Source organism: Benincasa hispida, chromosome 12 (genome assembly GCF_009727055.1).
Source record: "Benincasa hispida cultivar B227 chromosome 12, ASM972705v1, whole genome shotgun sequence".
NCBI classification, from domain to species: Eukaryota; Viridiplantae; Streptophyta; class Magnoliopsida; order Cucurbitales; family Cucurbitaceae; genus Benincasa; species Benincasa hispida.
This window is the reverse complement of record NC_052360.1, coordinates 37,291,704-37,314,942: the sequence shown is the minus strand read 5'-3', so window position 1 is coordinate 37,314,942 and position 23,239 is coordinate 37,291,704.

Here is a 23,239-nt window from a genome sequence, read left to right as displayed (position 1 = left end):
GCAAAATGCTAGACAATGGTAGTCATTGCTAAACGATGAGACTTAGCGAGATGTTGAACATGTGAAAGGGATTCCGGTTCGAACGGTTCTCTTATGGTCTTGTTCGATTCAAATTCAAATGGTTCTTGGCTGGTCCAGTTTAGACGGTTCAGGTCTGGTTCAAGCTACTTGAGTTTGTTTTTTAGCGGTTCGAGCAGTCTGGGAGTGGTCTGGAAGCTGTTCGTAATAATTAGGTTTTGTTTGCTTGTTTTTGCTAAAACTAAAACCATATCAGTCTGTGTTTAATTATTTATGCATTTGATGTATGTTATAATTAAATAAATCTTGTATGTGCATATAGTATGCCATTTAGATTTAAAATCCCACCATAGGAAGCATGTAACAATCATTGAAAGTATATTATAATTGTTATAATATATAATATGCATGTTAGGGTTTCTTGTATTTAATATAAATGTTATAATAAATTTGAATGCCTCATGTATGTTGTGGATGTTTAACATGTCTAAAGTTTTATAAATTGTTATAAAATTGGGATAGACATTTAAAATCCAAAAACAACAGTTGCATGCTTACGTAGGTTGACCACCTTTTTTAATTGTTAAAACTTATAAAACCTAGGTTACAAACTCAACCGGTATATAATCCTATCTAAGGCTGGGAGTATTTAAGTTGACGGTTTACGGAACACCTCCTACCTGGGGATTATGGCCGAATTATTGAGCGATGGTAATCGGTTTTATGAGCATACGTGAGTGATGTGAGGTAATAAAATGGTTTATCACCTAGACATCATAGGTTAAAATCCAATTATAAGAGTTATACTTGGATAAACCACATAGACTTAGGGTTGTTTTATTAGCCGAAAAGAACCTAAGTATAAATCTACCCAAAATAGAACACTTCAGTGGCAGTTTAATAACTTCTATATGATAGAGTTATTTGAAAACTTCAGTGCGAGATTAATAACATATACGAGACGTTATTTTTAGCTCTTACGTCTCTAAGAGTTCACAATCCAGATTTAAGCGGTACTTCGTGTCACCCTGGGAGTGACCTCCCTACAGAGGGTATTTTTTAGCTTAAATCTAGATTTCGGTGAATAAGAGGAAGTTGTTCAAATATAAGTCTATTATACGATAAATAGATTTCAACTACCACGTCTCCACATAGTTTACACCGTGAGATTCATATGACGCTTCGTGTCACCGTGGAAGTGGCCTCCCTATGGAAAGTGTTTTGTATTAGTCAATATTAAGGTAAATGAAGGAAGTAGTTCATAGTAAGTGGGTGAAGGATATGTGTTAATATATCCTGCGGTCTCCTTCATTAGTCTGAACCGTGAGATTCCTATGTTGTACCTGCTGGTTAGCTTTAAGCGGCCCTTTGCTAGTCGTTTAGCGACGGGTATCCCCACGGAGGGTTATAACATAGGATTCAGAACAATGCAGGCTTCAGTAAAATGAATAGGGTCTTATAGTTCCATCTTGGATGTTGTCTTCTATTTCGGAGGTAGATTCATACCATTCTATAGGATTTGAAAATGGCGGGACACACTTACAAAAATACTAAGTTATTAGTAAAGATCTTGACCAAAAACGATAACTAAACGACTATAGGAATAAGAGTTATTCCAGAGACAATAGGAATAAGAGTTATTCCGGGGATAGTGTTTGGTCAAAATTGTTTGTTTTAGTGAAGGAGTATCTGACTGCCCCACGGTAGCACATATTTTAACTCACTAAAATATCGTTACAAACAAATAATGGTTATGAATATATTATTACTTTTTGATAAAACTTGACTTTGGATTTAGTTACAATTTACTAATTAGAATTTGTGTGAATTTTATCAGCATGTCGAATTCTAGAATACTTGCTTCCGATGTACATAACAGTAAAATCAAATCAACAAAGAAATTACTAGCGGTTGATTATACCAAAAGAGTTTAAACAGAGGATTGTACTCTATCTCCTAACTCATTTGAAATTATGAATTATATAGATGAGAATGTTGAATTCAAAAAACAAGATGAATATGATTTACTTGTTATCGAACCATGTTTAGTGGAAAACGATAAAATCTGGATAATTGATTCAGGTGCCGCTAATCATGTATGTACTATCTCACAGGAAACAAGCTCCTGGAGACAGTTGACAGAAGGTGAAACAATCTTTAAGGTAGGGACCGGAGAGATTGTTTCATCCAAAGTAGTGGGAGATATGAAGCTATCTATAGCAGATAAGTATATTTATTTGAAAAATGTATATTATATTCTTTCTATGAAAAGGAATCTAATTTCTGTCTCCTACTTGTTAGAACAAAATTATAAAGTTTATTTCGAAAATGGTGAAGGTTCATCAAAAAGGGAAATAAACAGATTTGCTCTACAAAATTAGAAAATAACTTGTACATGTTAAAACCAACTGAGGTCAAGGCTTGGAAAAGCCAGGTTAGAATCTAGGCTGGGGAGAGTCGGATTAGAAACGCATAATCAAGAGATAGGAGCTTAGGAATAAGCGATGTTTGCTATTAATGCATCGCATGCATCCTAGAGATAGGTTATGATTGTATGCGATCACCTTGTCTTTGTGTTCATCTTGCATCATCGCATAGGCAAGAAGTAGAGACTTAGGAATAAGCTCTATAGACATTATCGCATTCGTCGCATGCGTCCTAGACTTAGGAGCTACCGCATTGTTGTTTGTTTTTTTTCTGTGAATAAGAGAAGCCTGAAGATAGAAACGAAAATGAGGATGCGATCGCATCCATTGTTGCATGCAATGTGATCACAGAAAAAACAAACAAGGAAGATGAGGTGATTGCATCCCAAGAAGTTAATCTGATAGTGAATTAAGAAAGAAAAATAACAAACCCGTCCTTAGAACAATCACCAATAATAGAGCTGAAGACTCTTCCTAACCACCTGAAGTATGCGTTTCTGGGGCTGAATGAGAGGCTGCCGGTAATCATTTCCTCTGCACTTAATGAAAACCAAGAAAATTCGCTGTTGAGCATTTTGAGAAAATATGTAAAAGCAATTAGCTGGACGCTCGTAGATATTCGAGGAATTAGCCCTGCATACTGTATGCATAGAATTCGTCTCGAAGAAAACCACAAAGGATCGATCGAACATCAGTGCAGACGCAACCCTACGATGAAGAAGGTCGTAAAGAAGGAGATAATCAAGTGGTTAGACGCGGGCATTATCTATCCAATAGTAGACAGCACATGGGTCAGCCCCGTGTAGTGCGTGCTAAAGAAAGGAGAGATGACGGTAGTCTCTAATGTAAATAACGAGCTGGTACCACAAAGAACCGTCACCGGATGGTGTATTTACATGGACTACCACAAGCTGAATGCGGCAACGAAGAAAGATCATTTCCCTTTACCTTTCATTGACCAAATGCTGGATCGTCTAGCTGAAAATGACTTCTACTACTTCTTGGATGGGTATGCCGGTTATAACCAAATCATGATTACTTCCGAAGATCAAGAAAAGACCACATTCACCTGCTCATATGGAACATTTGTGTTTCGACGCATGTTGTTCGGCCTCTGCAATGCGCCGAGCACTTTTCAAAGGTGCATAATGGCCATCTTTTCAGAATATCTCAAAGACTCTATAGAAATATTCATGGAAGACTTCTCTATATATGGGCATACATACGAAGTCTGTCTTGCCAACTTAGAGAAGATATTGAAAAGATGTGAGGAGGCGAACCTCGTGCTTAATTGGGAGAAATGCCATTTCATGATTAAGGAGGACATTGTGCTGGGGCACAAGGTATTTAGGGACGGGTTGGACGTGGACAAGGCAAAAATTGAAGCGATTGAAAAGCTCCCACCTCCAACAAGTGTAAAAGCTATCAGAAGCTTCTTGGGACATGTCGGATTTTACAGACGTTTTGTCAATGACTTTTAAGAGAGCACGATCACTGAGTGTGTTGATGGAGGCAGATAGAAAGTTGACTTTAATGAAATTGCCTCAACGCATTCATGATTTTGAAGAACGCATTAACAACCGCACCCGTATTGATCGCACCAGATTGGACACTACCCTTTGAATTAATATGCGATGTGAGTGGGTATGCGATGAGCAGTGCTGGCACAGAAGAGAAGAACAATACTACATCCCATCGCATATGCGAGTAAGACTTTAAATCCTGCTCAAACTAACTACACCACCATATAAAAAGAGTTGTTTGCGGTAATATTCGCGTTGGAGAAATTCAGAGCATATTTGCTGGGAACAAAAGTACTCATCCACACTAACCACTCGGCGATAAAATATTTAATGACAAAGAAAGACGCGAAGCCGAGATTGATTAGATGGGTTCTCCTCCTCCAAGAATTCGACATGGAAATAATTGATCGCAAGGGGGCGGAAAACCAAGTTGTGGATCATTTATCCAGATTAGAAAATCCGGAGATTAACCGCAATCAGTCAGAAGTGAACGCAACGTTCCCAGACAAGCAACTATTTCAAATTGAAGAATTGCCATGGTACGCAGACGTGGTAAATTATCTGGTTTGCGAACAATTTCCCGAAGATTATACTGACCACCAAAAGAGGTGGCTCAAGCATGAATGTAGATCATATTTTTGGGATGAGCTAAATCTGTTTAAAAGGGGGTCATACCAGATTCTGCGACTGTGTGTATCGGATGTTGCTTACCAATGCATATTATCGCAATGTCATGATTCACCATATGGAGGACACTTTGGAGGCCAGCGCACAGCAGCGAAAGTATTACAAAGTGGGTACTATTGGCCAACACTATTTAAGGATGTAAGAGACTACGCGATGAAGTGTGACCGGTGCCAGCGCACGGGTAATATTTCATGGAAACATGCGATGCCCATGAACATCATTTTAGAATTGGAGTTGTTCGACGTCTGAGGCATTGATTTCATGGGACCATTCCCACCTTCGAATGGTCACAAGTATATTCTGTTAGCCATCGACTACGTTTCCAAGTGGGTAGAAGCGGTAGCATGCGCCGCAAGCGATGTGGCAATAGTCTCCAAATTCCTGAAGAAAAATATTTTCACTCATGTTGGCACTCCACGTGCCATAATAAGTGACGAAGGCTCCCATTTTGTCAATTGTATCATAAAAAATCTACTCCTCAAATATAATATCCTCCATAAAGTGCCCACTGCATATCATCCATAGACGAATGGTCAAGCTGAAGTGTCCAACTGGGAAATCAAGCTAATACTAGAGAATGTGGTAAAGCCTTCGTGAAAAGATTGGGCAGCAAAGTTGGACGATGCGCTGTGGGCATATAGGACTGCCTACAAAACATCGATAGGCATGTCTACGTATGCTTTGGTGTTTGGTAAAGCATGTCATTTACCACTAGAGCTGGAGCACAAAGCGCTATGGGCGGTGGATAAGCTTAACTTCGATTTAAAAGCAGCAGGAGAAGCAAGAAAACTTCAATTGGTCGAGCTTGATGAGTGGAGAACGCAAGCTTATGAAAATGCCAAAATTTACAAAGAACGAGAAAAACGTTGGCATGACAACCAACTATGCGGCAGAAATCTCCACGTCGAACAAAAGGTCATACTTTTCAATTCACGATTACGGTTCTTTCCCAACAAATTAAAGTTGCGCTGGTCCGGACCCTTTATAATTAAAGAAATATTCCCGTATGGTGCGGTTGAGCTGATCAATTAGGAAGGGTCCTGTACATTCAAGGTTAATGGGCAAAGAGTCAAGGCATACTGCAAAGGTGATTTTCATCGAGAAAAGACCTCTGTAGACTTGAGAAATCTGGAATGAAGGAAAATTGAGTGAACCTTATGCTGGATGCAACAGAAAATCATCTGAGGCACAAGTCTTTTGGAATATCCTTTTTCTTACTTATGATTTATGAACTCTCACTATTCTGATGCTATTTCAATTATCATTTATTTGTCTTCAAATTAAAAAAAAAAAAAAAAGAAGAAGAAGAGAGAAAATTTTTGTTAACTTCGTTTTTTTTTTTATTTGACCCTCTCAATGTTTTCTTGCAAACGATTGCAGAGGCACTATACGAAGACGCAACTACTTTATTTCGTCACTGCAATCCAAAGAAAGTAGATCGCTGCAAAGCAGGATGCATCAACAAATAATGCAGACGACAGCGCAAATTTGGGGGTTGTACCTTTCCTTGACTTTATTCCAAATTTTGCACTATTGCATCGCCTTTTTGTTTTGAGAATTTTATCACCGCATCCTCTTTGGTTTCTGCAATCATTTAACATTGATCAATTTAGTAAGTCATCACATGAATTCTCTTTGCCAATTATGATTTCAATAATGAAACGCATGCTTCTATCTTTTCGTACACACTAGAGTCAACTTAATTTTAGGACAGTCACCTCATGAAATATTTCTAGAAGTTAATGGTCTGCTAGCTTTCTTTCAAACTGACCCTTTACAAAACTTCCTAAGAACATCGGTTGACTTCTTTCAATCTTTTAGCAATGAGAACATTGCAACATTTTAAATTTGGGGGTGTAGTATTCATTTTTTGATCTTGCTATTTTAGCTTTATAAAAAAAATCATAACGTTGTGAATGAATCCTACTCATAGTTAGATGTCCGCATGACATCCGTGGGGGTAAGCCAAAACGAAAGTAGGAATCGTGATCAACGCATAACTAAATGATCGTAACTCCGCTGCCAAATGGGCATGGGTTTAGACTGAGGAAGAGCATCTTGCTCGTAGTTGGATATCCGCATGATAAACTAGGGGCAAGCTAAAACGAAGGCTAGGCACTTGGATCAGTGCAAGGTCATAGAAAAAAATATAATGTCTAAAATACGCAAGGATAAAAAAAAATCAATTAACACCCCAATGAAAAAGTTTTTTTGAATAAAATCATGCGATGTCCTGGAATTTAGTAAAGTCTTTTTGAAGGTTAAACTTGCGGTCCCTAAATTTTGGAAATATTTTAAGAAGAGACCTAGAAAAAAATTGAGGAAATTTTGGTGTATACGATTTGAATAAAGCATCCTTGACAAATCTAGGAAAGAGAAGGCGATCGACTTTCTAAAGGAAATATTTAGCTTATGCTTAAGGACAAGCATTGTTTAAATTTGGGGGTGTGATAACGGAGAGAAATGCACGTTATTACAGTGCTAATTTATAAAACAATGCAGGATTGCGATGATAAAAATATACAATATTGCGTCCAAAAGCATTAAGTTCACAATATTGCGGTCGCATGCATCCATCGCATTAAAATAGCTAACTTGTGTATTTTTGTGTAGAAAATGCGTTGACGCAAGGCAGAAATGCGATCCACAGAAATTAATGTCCGAGTGCATTAAGAGATTGCATTAACGTAAGGCTATGCGATTATTTTCGCTCGCGATTATCTGCTCAAGAAGGTTGCCGCATAGAGCTAGCGCATCATGATGGGTGCATATGGGTTAAAAGCATAATAAATCACGATGGGACAGAGAGCTGATGACGGTTGATTCCAAATTAAGTTGACAAGCCGTTAACAAACTACTGTAGCAAGTACACTCAAGTTTTTTGTGACAAATATTCGGCGCATCAAACAGAGAATTAATGCCATCCTATCAGTGCAATCATAAGAGAGAAGAAGCCTTTCACCCTGAAGCTCTATAAATACCAAAGGCCACCTTCAGTGAAGGAGTTCGACAGTTAGATAATTTTTCCCTCTAGATAAAAGTAGCTTTGTTCTTAGTTTTCTTTTACTTAGAAGGCGGAAGTGAGTGAAGGGAGATTGTATCGAGAGATCATTTTGGTGAACTTGGAAAAGTGTCGGAAGCGTCGAGATCAGAGAGAGGGCCAACACCTGTTGAAGCAGGAACATCTTTTGAGCAAAATAGAGTTAACAGTGTAAAAGCCTTGGGAAGCAAGGAATTGCTACCATGCTTTCTACCCTTATCTTCTATTGTCATTTTGTACTCTAAACTTATCTATAGAAATGGAATTTACATCTTTATATCTGTTCACTCTCTGTACATTACGCATGAGTAGCTAAATCTGTCGAATGGGTTGAGAAGCACTTAGCTGTCATAACTGGGGATCTTCACTCTATGCGATTATCTTGTATTATGTATGCATCATTTGTCCATTACAGATACTCGGGAGGGTAGTCTAAGGATAGAATCTAGGCTTGAAAAAGTTAGGTTCGAATCTAGGCTCGGGAGAGTCGGATTAGAAACGCATAATCAAAAGATAGAAGTTTAGGAATAAGCGTTGTTTGCTATTAACGCATCGCATGCATCCTAGAGATAGGTTATGATTGTATGCAGTCACCTTGTCCTTGGTGTGCATCTTGCATCATCGCATAGGTAAGAAGTAGAGACTTAGAAATAAGCTCTATAGACATTATTGCATTCATCGCATGCATCTTAGACTTAGGAGCTACCGCGTTTGCATTGGGAAATGATTTGTTGTCGCATGAGTGTAGCATGATCCCATAATTTGAACGTATCCTCAGAAAATGCTAGTTAAAGACATTCTCAGTCCGTTCCTCCGCATACTTAGTGTATTTTTCGTATAATCAATCTTTTCTCAAATCTGCCGCATACTTTTTATACTTCAAACAACAACCAACCAAACCATTAATTTATTTGTTACCGCAAAGTTATCTTAAGAATTACCACCACATATCGTTTTCCTTAGTCCCTGAGTTCGACCCTGGACTTACCAGGAAACTCAGTAGGATTTATACTTGGGTTCTGCTGAGAAAACTTGTTGCACAACGCACTTTCCATTCATTATTTCATCGCATAAAATAATGCATCAGCCACCTACACCTTCTAGCTATCATCTTGACCTTACTCCCCAAGTAACCCTTAGTTTCAACACATTTTCTACCTTCTTTGGGTGCATGCTCCCTCCAAGTTTAACGCATCCTACCTCATGTTGCTTGTATGGTTTCCTTGTCATGGACCCATAACAACTCCTTAGGTTCAACGCATATGCCACCATGGTTTCAAAGCTACTTCCTGCATATCGTTTCTCTTATACTCTCTCTTCCTTCTTCACCTTAGTATGCATCCAAAATAATATCATATATGCATCCAAGAGTTCAACTATGCACCTAAGATGTACCAAGGCCAATTTTCTTAGGATATGTATCCAAGATAACCTCTCTTCTCTTGTCAAATGTTAATCTCAAGTGCCTTACTCATAAGGTATGCATTCAAGCTATACCTTCAAAACATGCGTCGACTAGATCCAATACTCATCATGTGTTGAACTCTAGTGATGATGGGTTGCACTTGTTCAAGCTTCTAATAAGATTAAGAGCCACTTCTTACTCAATAACACTTAGTCAAATTCCCAAACTTCGTACTATGCTATGCATTCAACCCTTCCTTTTCAAACCTCTCTGAGGTTAAATCGCATGGTCCCAACACTTAAGGATACTTTAGCTCATTTCTTAAGGAGTAACGTCTCCCAACAAGGTGTCGAAGCTTACTCATTTCTTAAGGATACTTTAGCTCAAAATGAAACTACATGCGTCATACTCGCCTAGGTTAATCGTAACCCCAAGAAAGATGAGTAATCCCCTTCAAAAATAACATACAAACTTGATTTTCTACAACATGCTTTGCCTTTTACAAACTTTCTTTTATTTTTTCTACACTTGGCTTTTACAAAACAAAACAAGAGTTTGGCAAAAAATTAGTCATGCATTGTTAGGTTGAGCTTTCAGTTACTTAACACTTATCACCTAGGCCTTTCAGAGTGAACAAAAATTAAGTCTAATAATAGAATTATAAGTATGCAAGACCTAATTTCGTTAAACAAAGGACCTAAAGTTGCATGAGAGATAAGAAATTCTTTTTAAATGGGCTAACAACCAAGATTATGATCTTCAAATTGTTGGGGTTGATGCCCTAAATCTCAAAGGGTTCTGTAGTTTGTAAACACCTGTATGAACAAACAGATTTGTGATATATAATATGAGATATTTTATTCACTTCAGTCTATGAAATATGAGATATTTTAGTTGCATTAACCACAAACCAATAAACTAAGATACATAGTTATCATTGTAACGTAAGCATGTATGTGAAGACATACAAGTGGATCGTGCTTTAAGTGATAACCTAAATGGTCTATAGTAAATAGATCACAGAGGGAAACCTTATCCTGGTGACATTACTGATACGACCCGCTTTGTAGATGTTAAAAGTGTTACAAATGATCTGATCCTGATCATTCATGTGGAGACATGCAAGCGGGTGTTTCCAATACAAAGGAGTTTGTATAAGACCGGACCACGAAATATTTAGTCTCGTTATATAGCGTCGTTCATGACAGAGACTTTCATTTCACTAGGATGACCATAGGTAACATAACCTTAATCCTGAGTAAGTTGTGAACTCCTGCCTATGAGGGCAATCCTTTGATTTGCATGGGTGCGAGTGGCCAGATCGCCGACTCAAACCTACCACGTTGGAGATTCGACTGATTGGGGAGCTGGAAAGTCAGCTACACAAAACGGAATTCACTCCTTCCCTAAAGTAGGGGTAGATAGATAAATTGCTCCCTTAATGGTTGATTCTGGGGCTTGAACAATGTGGCCCCACACCTTTTCTTGGCTCTAGAAGGGTTTAGTCATAGTAGGACTATGATCTATTGTTATTTAAAGGAATTAGTGGTACTTAAGGAGGTAGATATAATTCTAAGGGCAAAACGGAAAATTGGCCCAGCTATACTTACAAGCGATTTGTGAAGGGACATCGTATTGTTGATTGGTTATATCTGATGGACACAAAAATATATCTAGAGTGTGAAGAATGCAGTTGTCGGCTTTAGTAGAGTGCTCGATAGTCAACGAATGGTGGATATCGTGATTAAAGAGTTAGTCAATTATTCACGTATCGTTGGAGCTTCAAGTTACAGGTCCATAAGGTCACCTTGGTAGCTCAATAAATTCATGTTGAGAATCAGTTTTGGGTTAGTTTAAAATGTTCAAATTAATAAAAGGGAATTTGATTATATATGATATAATTAAATTAGTTCAATTATATGTGATATAATTGATTTAATGTATTTGATACATTATTTGATTGGCAGAATTAATATAAATATGAATTATATTAAATGCCATAAAAGAGAAAGGGAACTCTGGTTTATATGTTGCATATGATAAAATATTAAAACTATAGGTTATATAAATATAATATGATAAATTAGTTATTATATTTATTTATAATAAATTAATTATAAGATAATTTATTTTAGTTTTTCTCTAATAACCGACTTAATGGTTGGTTATGCACAGTTTATAGAATTTGATGGATAAAGTGAAAATAGTTTTGATTTTTGTCATACCACGCAAAAAAGGATCAAGTAATCAGATTACTTGTTGAGAGAGTAAATGTTAAGAGTATCGAGTATTCTATACGATAGTTACTCGCTTGCTAAATGAATGAGTACTCAAGTCTATACGATAGACTTATTCCTTCTGTCGCCTACTCGATCGTCTAGTTCTTCCATCCTTCTCGTCAAATCCATACAGAGCCCACACCTCCTGGATTCTCACACCGAGAATACCAAGGTAGCCTCGTGGTAGTGTCGAGTTTCTATTCGAGGGTCGAGGATCGAGTTTTACTCAGTTGTGATTGAGGATTTGCCAGTCGTGCTATTTGCTATTTTGATCATTGCATTCGTGTTGTTGGACCCATTGGTGTTCGATCGAGGGAAATACTAGAAGAAAAGGGTTCTTTAAAGATATTGTACTCGATCCCTTTGTGTTTATTCTTTGAAGCATGCTGTAATTTTATCCTTGATGCATAACTGTTCTATTTAATTGTAAATGTGTATGTTATTTCACAATGGGATTTGGAACGATCTTCTTCCACTCACTGGTCCTCTAGATTTAAAGAAGAAGAAGAAGAAGGCCAAACAAGGTAAATATGACTTACTTGTTTTGGAGACTTGTTTAGTGGAGAATGATGATTCTGCCTAGATTATAGAATCTAGGGCCACTAACCATGTTTGTTCTTCTTTTCAGAGAATTAGTTCCTGGCGGCAGCTTGAGGCTGGTGAGATGACGATTCGAGTTGGCACCGAGCACGTCGTCTCACCTGTGGTAGTGGAAGGCCTCTAGTTGTCTTCACATAATAGGTTTATCATTTTGAATGATGTATACGTTGTTCTCGAGTTAAAGAGGAACTTGATTTCTGTAAAGTCGTTGCTTGAATGTAATTACACCTTGAACTTTTCGGTTAATAAAGTGCTTATTCTGAAAGATGGTGTTGAAATATGTTTAGCTAAACTGGAAAATAATTTGTATGTGCTAAGGCTGTTAGCAATAAATTCCCTCTATAAAGATGTTTAAAACTGTCATAACTCAAAACAAATGACTTAAAGTTTCTTTTAAAGAAAATGCCCAACTTTGGCACCTACGTTTAGGGTACATCAATCTCAATAGATTGAGAGGTTGGTGAAGAATGAACTTTGAAACAAGTTAGAAGAAAATTTTTTATCTGTGTGCGAGTCATGCCTTGAAGGCAAAATGACTAAAAGACCTTTTACTGGAAAAAGTTATAGGGCCAAAGAGCCTCTAGAGTTAGTGTATTCAGACCTTTGTGGTCCAATGAATGTGCGAGTTAGGGGAGGCTATGAGTATTTCATCACTTTTACTGATGATTATTCGAGGTATGGGTATGTTTATTTAATGCAACATAAGTCATAATCCTTTGAAAAGTTCAAAGACTTCAAGGCTGAAATTGAAAACGCATTAAGTAAAAGGATTAAAACACTTCGATTTGATCGGGGTGGAGAGTTTTTGGATTTTGAGTTCCAGAACTATATGATAGAACATGGAATCATTTCCCAACTCTCAGCACCTGATATACCTCAGTAGAATGGTGTATTGAAGAGGAGAAATCGAACCCTTTGGAAATGGTTTGGTCGATGATGAGTTAACTTCCCTACCGGATTCGTTTTAGGGTTTTGCAGTAGAGATTGCAACTTACATCCTTAACTGTGTTCCCTTAAAGAGTGTTGCCATAACACTTTTGGAGTTTTGGAATGGGCGTAAAGCTAGTTTACGTCACTTCTACATCTAAGGTTGCTCAACACATATACTTGAGGCTAATCCTAAGAAATTGGAACCACGTTTGAGGCTGTGCCTATTTGTAGGCTACCCCAAAGGGATACAAAGGGGTTACTTTTATGATCCTAAGGAAAATAAAGTTTTTGTATCGACAAATGCTACTTTTCTTGGGGAGGATCATATAAAAAAGCACGGTCTAAGAAGTAAAATCATGTTAAGTGAGCTTTCCAAAGAAACTACTAAAACTTCAACAAGAGTTGTTGAAGAGTCTGCTACATCAAAGAGAGTTATTGATGGAAGTTCATCTAGTAGGTTAAATCTACCTCAAGGGTTGAAGGAACCTCAATGTAGTAGGATGGTTGCAAACCCACCTATTCGCAGTATGGGTTTAACTAAAATCCTAGCTATAGTAGCTGATGGCGAGGTTGAGGATCCGTTGTCTTACAAAAAGGTAATAGAGGATGTTGACAGAGATGAATGGGTCAAAGCCATGGATCTCGAGATGGAGTCTATGTACTTCAACTCAGTTTGGGTTCCTGTAGATCAACCTAATGGGGTGCTGATGGGAAGGTGCAAACCTTCAAGGCTAGAATGGTGGCAAAGGGTTATACCTAAGTAGAGGGAGTTGACTATGAGGAGACTTTCTCGCTTGTTGCCATGTTGAAGTCTATCCGCATCCTCCTGTCCATTGCCTCATATTATGACTATGAGATATGGAAAATGGATTTCAAAATTGTTTTTCTCAATGACAATCTTGAGTAGACTATTTATATGGTGCAGCCCAAAGGATTCATAGCCCAAGGTCAAAAGCAAAATGTTTGCAAGATGAATCGGTCCATTTATGGGCTGAAACAGGCATCTTGATCTTGGAACATAAGGTTTGATACTGCGATCAAAACTTATGGCTTTAACCAAAACGTTGATGAGCCTGGTGTCTACAAGAAGATCATTAACAGTTCAATACTTTTCCTAGTGTTGTATGTAGACGATATCATACTCATTGGGAATGATGTAGGTTTACTAACTTCAGTTAAGAACTAGCTAGCGACCCAATTCCAAATGAAAGATTTGGGAGAGGCTCAGTTTGTTCTTGGGATTTAGATCTTTTAGGATCGAAAGAACAAAATGCTAGCACTATCTCAGGCATCATACATTGACAAGATGTTGATCAAGTACTGGATGCAGAATTCCAAAAGGGGCCTATTGCCTTTACGGCATGGAGTTACATTGTCTAAGAAACAGTGTCCTAAGACACCTTAAAAGGTTGAGGAAATGAGATGGGTCCTCTATGCATCTATCATTGGCAATTTGATGTACTCAATGTTATGTGCGAGACCTGACATCTGCTACCCTGTGGGGATAGTCAGTAGATATCAGTCTAATCCAGGATAGGGTCACTGGACAGCCGTAAAAAACATCCTCAAGTATCTTTGGAAAATGGGGGACTACATGCTTGTGTATGGTTCTAAGAATTTGATCCTTACAAGATACACGAACTCTGATTTTCAGACTGATAAGGATTCTCGAAAATCCACTTCAGGATCAGTGTTCACTCTTAACAAAGGGGTTGTAGTCTAGCGAAGCACCAAGCAGGGGTGCATCGTTGACTCCACCATGGAGGCCGAGTATGTAGTGGCTTGTGAAGCGACCGTTTGGCTCCAAATGTTCCTGACTGATATGGAAGTTGTTCCAGACTTGTCTAGGCCCATCACCCTTTATTTTCATAATAATGGTGTTATGGCGAATTTTCGTGAGCCTCAGAGTCATAAGCATAGCAAGCATATCGAGCAAAAATACCATCTCACCTGAGAGATTGTGCATTGAGAGGGCATGATTGTCATGAAGATAGCTTCGGAGCACAACGTTGCTGATCCAATTACAAAGGCTCTCACGGCTACAGTGTTTGAGGGTCACATGTAGGGTATAGGTCTACGAAACTGACTAGACTGGACTAGGGTAAGTGGGACATGTTGTATTAGGCCTTTGTGCCCTAGTGTATTGTTTTGTGTACTTGTAATATTATTATTTTGTACACCTCATTAGCTTTAGGACATGAGGGAGATTATTGAGGTTGATGCCCTAAATCTCATAGGGTTCTGTAGTTTGTAAACACCTGTATGAACAAACAGTTTTGTGCTATATAATATGAGATATTTTATTCACTTCAATTTATGAAATATGAGATATTTTAGTTTCATTAACCACAAACAAATAAACTAAGATCCATAGTTATCGTTCTAACTTAAGCATGTATGTGGAGACATACAAGTGGATCGTGCTTTAAGTGATAACCTAAATGATCTATAGTATATGGATAACAGAGGGAAACATTATCCTAGTGACACTACAGATATGGTCCACTTTGTAGATGTACAGGTGTTATAAAGTGCTACAAATGATCAGATCCTGATCATTCATGTGGAGACATGCGAGCAAGAGTATCCTATAAAAGGAGTCTGTATAAGACCAGACCACGAAATGTTTAGTCTCGTTACATAATGTTGTTCATACAAAGTCTTTCATTTCACTAGGATGACCATAGGTAACATGACCTTAATCCTGAGTAAGTTGTGCCTATGAGGGTGAGAGGGTGGTCCTTTGATTTGCATGGGTGTGAGTGGCCAGATTGCTGACTCAAACCTACCACTTTGGGGATTCGTCTAATTGGGGAACTGGGAACTCAACTACAAAAGACAAAATTCACTCTTTCCCCAAAGCAGAGGTAAGTAGATAAATTACTCCCTTAAGGGTTGATTCCGGGACTTGAACAATGTGGTGCCACATCTTCTCTTGGCTCGAGAAGCGTTGAGTCATAGTAGAACTATGATCTATTGTTCATTAGAGGAATCAATGTCACTTAAGGAGTTAGATGTAACTACAGGGACAAAATGAAAAATTGGCCCAGCTGTACTGACGAATGATTTGAGAAGGGTCATCGTACTATTGATTGGTTATATTCGATGGACATAGAAATATATCTGTAGTGCGAATAGTGCAGCTGTCGGTCTTTAATGGAGTACCCGGCAGTTAACGAATGGTGGATATCATGATTAAAGAGTTTGGTCAGTTATTTACGTACCGTTAGAGCTTCAAGCTATAGGTCTATAAGGTCCCCTTGGTAGCTTAATGGATTCAGGTTGAAAATCAGTTTTTACGTTAGTTTGAAATGTTCAAATTAACAAGAGAGAATTTAATTATGTATGATATAATTAAATTAGTTCAATTATATGTGATATAATTGATTTAATGTATTTGATACATTATTTGATTGGAGGAATTAATATAAATATGATTTATATTAAATGCCATAAAGGAGAAAAAGAACTATGGTTTATATGTTGCATATGATGTAATATTAAAACTATAGGTTGTAAATATAATATGATAAATTAGTTATTATATTTATTTATAATAAATTAATTATAAGATAATTGATTTTAGTTTTTCTCCAATAATCGACTTAGTGGTTGGTTATGCACGGTTTATGGCAACTAATGGATAAAGTGAAAATATTTTTCATTTTTGTCATACCATGCGAAAAAAAAATCAAGTAATCAAATTACTTGTTGAGAGAGTAAACAATAAGAGTGTTGAGTATTCTATACGATTGTTACTCACTTGCTAAATGATCGAGTACTCAAGTTTATACGATAGGCTTATTCCTTCTGTCTCCTACTCGATCGTTTAGTTCCTCCATCCCTCTACCCAAATCCATACAGAGCCCACATCTTTTGGATTCTTACACCGAGAATACCAAGGTGGCCTTGTGGTAGTTTCGAGTTTTTGTTCGAGGGTCGAGGATTGAGTTTTACTCGGTTGTGATCGAGGATTTTTCAGTCGTGTTGTTTCCTATTTTGACCATTGTGTTTGTGTTGTTGGACGCATTGGTGTTCGATCGAGGAAAATACTAGAAGAAAAGGGTTCTTCAAAGGTATTGTACTTGATCCCTTTATGTTTATTCTTTAAAGCATGCTGTAATTTTATCCTTGATATATAACTATTCTTTTTTATTGTAAATGTGTATGTTCGTTTACAATGAGATTTGGAACGATCTTCTTTCGCTCACTGGTCCTCTAGATCTAGAGTTCCTTCACAAACATCATCTCATACAAGTCTAATCACAAAGAGGGTGCGTCATCAACTCGTCATCATAAAAAACCAAACAATAGAGTAAGCAAGCAATTTACACAAACATTGTCCGAGCATAAGGCTTAAGGACTCCTAGCTTGAAGGGATTGAATCCCCGCTGAAACATGTGAATGCCTTGCATTTAGATAATCGATTTTTAAAGAGACAAAAAACATTAAAAAAAAAACAAAAAAAAAAACATGCATTTGTAGGATAACATTTAAAGAAAACATATGCATGCTTGAAAAAGGAAGAATAGGAGAAATCACAACTTACTTTTGTGGATTCCTCTAGTTTTTTTCTTCCATCGTTGTCAATAATCTCGAGCTTCTCCAACGTAGAAGGACACCACCAATGAGATTACCTTGCTATTCTTCAGGATACAAAGAACTTGGAAGTGTGGTCTCCAAGAACTTTGAGGAGGAAATTGGTAGGGAATTCTAGAGAAAAGGTGGAGGCTAGGTTTTTGTATGATCAAAACCTTACCTAAAATGGCTATAAGGATGTATTCCTATGGAGAAGGGTTAACCCCTTGTCCAAGAATTTCCTTTTATGCTCTTAGTGCTAATTAATTAAATAACTCTTATTTAATTGACACATTAATTAAATAGCTATATATTAAATCCTATTTAATATACATTTAATTAATCATCATAAATATCACGTTTTTATGCTAACCTCCAATCTCCATTATTTCTTAATCAATTAATTAACCATTAATTAATTACCTAAGTAACTAATTTAAATCATATTTAATATAGAGTTAATTAACATATAAATATCACATGTTTATATGTATACTTCTCTTTATGAATCTAATTCATATGTATCTAATATTTGAATCTTATTCAAATATATCTATCTTACATAATTTGGATTATAGATCGCATCTATAATTAGCCATTATATATTAATCTCATTAATATAAAATTCTCTCATTTGATTTGAACAATTTAAATAATTCATCATTACCTCTAGTGAGCTAACAAGGGGACCTTATGAACCTACATATTAGAAGCTTAAATGATATGAGATTAATTGATTAAACTCCTTTAATCCAATTAATCAATATTCATTAACTGTCGATCACTCCACTAAAGACCGATAGCTGCGCTCTTCGCACTATAGATATATTTCTGTGTCCAAGGATATAACTAATCAACAGCGAGTCGACCCTTCACAAATCGTTCCTAACTATAGCTGGATCAAATTATTGTATTATCCCTATAGTTATATATAACTCCTTAAGTACCATTGATTCTTCTAATGAACAAAAAATTTATAATCCAACTATAAACTAACACCTCTTGGGCCAGTGACAGGTTGAGGTCTCATTGTTCAAGACTCGTAATAAGCTGTTAAGGAAGCAATTTATTTGCTTTCCCAAGGAATGGGAAGGAGTGAATTTCATCTTGTGTAGTTGTGTTCCTAGCTCCCTAATCAGACAAATTCCCAAAATGGTAGGCTTGTTGAGTCGGCTATCATGGCCACTCTCACTCATACAAATCAAAGGACTGTTGTCATAAACAAGAGTTCACAACTCACTCAGGATTAAGGTCAAGACTCCTACGGTCATCCTACTAAAACTTTAGCATCTTCAAGTAACGGTATTGTAAAGAGAAACTAATTATTTGAACAATACAGTTCATATTGTTTGTAACACTTACATCTCATGTAAGAATTACAAATTGAGTCGTATCCGCACTGTTACTAGGATAAGACACCCTACCTTCATCCATTTACTATAGACCTTTTAGGTTATTATTTGAACTTGAACCACATGTACGTCAACTACATACTGTTCAAGTGACATCATATTCTTAGATCTTAGTTTATTGGATTGAATTAATGTTGTCTAAATGTCAAATAAAATACCTCTTATTTTATTAGATAAATAATTTTTGTTAACAAAACTACAAACCACGAAATACACTAGATTTAGGACATCAATCCCAAAAAAGCTATCACAACATACCCTACCAACTTAAAACTATAAATTATCTCCAATGTATCTAATCTAGGCTCAATAAAAAGTAAAAGGAACAGAAACCTCCCCTGATGATAATTTCATGCTCAAGTCTCTGAGGTGTGATGATATTCCTTGCCGCTTCAAATGATGTTCTTCATTTTTAGGGGTCCCTACAAAATAAAAACAAGAAGTTATACTAGAAAGAAATAAAGGAAAGTAGTACAATTTTCACCTGGCTCCATCCAAGAAGGGAAAAATTTTAATGTCAGTTGCTCGATGTGACATGTCCCCTATCAAGGCATAAAGAAATTCTCATAGTTCTCTAGTACCTTCTTAAATGAGTCGATATAACTCAATAAAGCTATAAGGCTTTTCATCTTTTGAAGAGAATCAGATAGGTAGAATTTGTATTTTTGGGAATTAGGCAAAAAAAGGACAAAGAAAGAACGAAAAGACTCAACTCTAAAGAGTCTAAAGAAAGAAAAGACATAACAGACCCATGAGAACTAATAGAGGATAATTAAAAAAATATACCAAATACTAGGAGTTAGGATAGGGCGAGGTCTTTCGACCTCTAACTCTATCACCTAGATTTTGTCAGGTTAGGCCCAGGATCCTTCTTAGCCTGACAAACTAGCAAGCATGGCGTGATATCCTCGTCATCACTGGTGGAGTAGTACTCCACCAGAAACTCTACCTCAGTGGTACAGATGACGGGCTACGTTGCCATGCTCTCCAATATCTACTTTGGCACAATGAAATTCTCGTATTTCTTTGGTCCCTTCTTAGATGAGTCGATATAGTCTGATAAGGCTATAAGACTCTTTATGTTTTGAAGAGAACCAGATAAGTTGAATTTGTATTTTCTGGAATTAGGAAAAAAGTGAAAAAGAAAAAACAAAAAGCCTCGAGTGACTCTAAAGAGTCTAAAGAAAGAAAAGATACAACATACTCGTGAGAACTAAAGGAGGAGAATAAAAAAATTAGATGAAATACTAGGAGTTAGAACAGGGCAAGGTCTTTCGACCTCTAACTCTATCACCTGAATGTCACCAGGTTTAAGCTGGGATCCTCCTTAGCCTTATAAACTGGCAAGCATGGCATGATATCATCATCATCATTGGAAAAGTAGTACTCCGACAGAAACTCCGTGCTAGTGGTACAGACGATGGGCTGCTCTAGCACATTTTCCATTCTCTACAAGGTGTCAGTTAGCTAGGCAACATGGCCACCCATACTTTGCAGTTGAGTTTGAGTGTCCTGCTGAAATCGAAGAGAACTATTAGCAAGTTCAAACATTAAGAACTCCAAAGTTGTACCTGGGAACGAACCTCGAGGAAGTAGTTCCTTCTCCTCCACTGTGTCGATGTGGACTACCTCATGCCCGAGCCTCTGGAAAACCAAAAAATTTTCTAACAATGGCTCATCTGACCTCTGTAATGGCGTGAAATTAAGATATACTATGATTGATGTTCTATGCTCGAAATGATGCAATACTACCACTAGATATGCGTTAATGATAGGTGTTCACGTGTATGCCATGCGTTGTCACAAATTTCCTTACGATAGAACCAAGTGTAATTCCATCGCAAGTTTCTCGGTGTGATCCGAGGTCGAACACGGGGACTGGTTTTGGTTATTGTGGTATGTTCCTGATATATGCGACTAGGTTTTCAATCTTTAAAAATGTGTTTATACATGTATATAAATTGCGATAAAATAAAATAAAGCGGTAAAGATGCGATAATAAAATCAAATACAATAAATCTAAGCTAGATAATACAAGATACAAGTCTCATGTACAAGATGCTGGGGTCAAGGCTGGTTGTGAAAGGTGTGCAAAGATGTGGAATGCGGCGGCAAGTCTTATGAACAGGATAGAAAGAGAAAGATAAATAATATAAACAACGGAAGTTCTCAATTGCGTTGAAGCTACAAATGTTATTCTGCTCTTCTATTGGCGTACACCTTTCAGTGATCGGTCGCGCTTCCACATGTCTATGGTAAAACAGAGACTAACATAATGAACGCAAGGTTGCTTCCATGGCTGGAAGTACTACTCGCTTTAGTTAACGCATTCTTCTGACCTTCTCTCGATAGATCAGAATGACATCTTCACTTATGCTCTCACAGATGAAGATGTCGTCTAGCATGCCTTAGTAAACGCATTTTATATCTTTAACATAGATTAAGTACTTAGTTAATTCATATTGCTTATTAGGGAATTAAGAAGACATCATGAAGAAAGTGATTGATGGGTGAACGGAAATAGATAGAAGATGGTAAATGAAAGCTATCGAAACATTTAATACGCTATTAAGCGTTTGATACATGGTGTGTGAATGAAAAGATAAAGGAAACATGAAATACAACGATGAAAGAGATAGAACAGATAAAAACAAGTGCCAATGTCTTAGCATTGATTCGATGGAGATCTGCTTACCGGATAGGATGGATTTGATGGTAGGAAGAGCTTCGCTCTCAGGCTTACTCTGCCGGTAGCAAGGATCTTTGCAGAGAGCTTTCAATTGGGTGTTTGGCAGGTTAGATCTGAGATTCACCTTTTGGTCTTATCTCGTCTTCTTCTCGGATTTCTTCACTCAAGCACTCAACTCAGCCTTTTCTCTCAACAGTTTTGCAGCATTTACCCTGTATCCCATACCATCAGTTTTCTCTGAAATCTATGGGATATTTATAGGTGCAGGTCTTTGACTCCGGCCTTGTGGTCCCCACTGATTGTTATGGTAATTCTGAAGATGGAGGGATATTATTCTTTCTGTTATGCAATCAGATTGTCAATTCTGCACAACCATTAGTTGTACACATGTCTCAATCCTCCGCTTTTGCATTGCTCAGTGGCATCTTTTGATCATGGATTCGTATGCGGTGTTGTTTTTATTACCGCATGCGGTTGAAACACAGCTCTGGATCGACTATCACATTGCGCCGTCATTGCAGTAATCGTTTCTTCAGTGTTGGTTGACGGACGCAATGTGATAGAGATGAATTGATCAATTTCTCATGAGCCTTGAGCGCTAGCGGTAACTTGGTTTCCTACAAAATAGAGTAAAATCCGGCTTGTCTTCCATCTTTATGGTGTTAGTGAGTGTGATTGCAAAAATTTATAACTATTGTAATACTAGGCTAATTTTCATACAATCGACACATATTTACTAACTTTTGGCTGCAATATCTAGATAAGGTGGCATAAATAACTTGTATTACTACAAGTTATCAGCCTCCCAACTAAAGTTGCAAGCTAAGCAATAAGGTCACTCACACTTTGTAAGTCAGTTATAGCCTATGCCTCATAGAAAAGACTCTTCTGCTGGAAACGCTCAAAACTTCTGCTGCCTATGGAGATTGTTCTATTGAAGTACTATTAGAAGCTCCATAACTAAAGCCTCTAAAGACTTACCTAAACTAAAAGACTAAGCATGGGTCGACTGCTGAGGTGCTGTGAAATCTTGGTTGTCCAAGATCTTCTGCCATCCTGAGTATCTATAGTCAAAGGACTCATCCCTCTTGGAGTGGTAGCTCGTAGTCCAAATGACCATAATAGCCCTGCCTAGGATCACCATGTGGTACTGGTTTCCACCACAACCTCAGATCTACTGCCTTTGCTTGCTGCAAACTCCATCCTGCCACATGGCCAACTTATTAGGGATTGTGTCCTAAATCTCGTGGTTTGTAATGTATAAAAAAAAATTATTTAATAAAATAAGGAGTTATTTTATTTGACTTTTAGAATAGTGTAACTTAATCCAATAAACAAGATCTGAGGTTATTTTTAATGTAACACAAATATGTATGTAGTTGACATACAGGTAGATCATGTTTAAATAATAACCTAAATGATCTGTAGTATATGGATAAGGTTACGTACATTATCCTGATGACAATAAGATACAACCCGCTTTGTAATTGTTACAATAGTTGTAAAGTGTTACAAACAATCTAATCCATATCGTTCATGTGGAAACATGTAAGTGGAGGTATGTTATACAAAGATTTTATATAAGACCGGATCGTGAAATGATTAGTCTCTCTTTATAACACCGTTACTTGAAGAGATTAACATTTCAATAT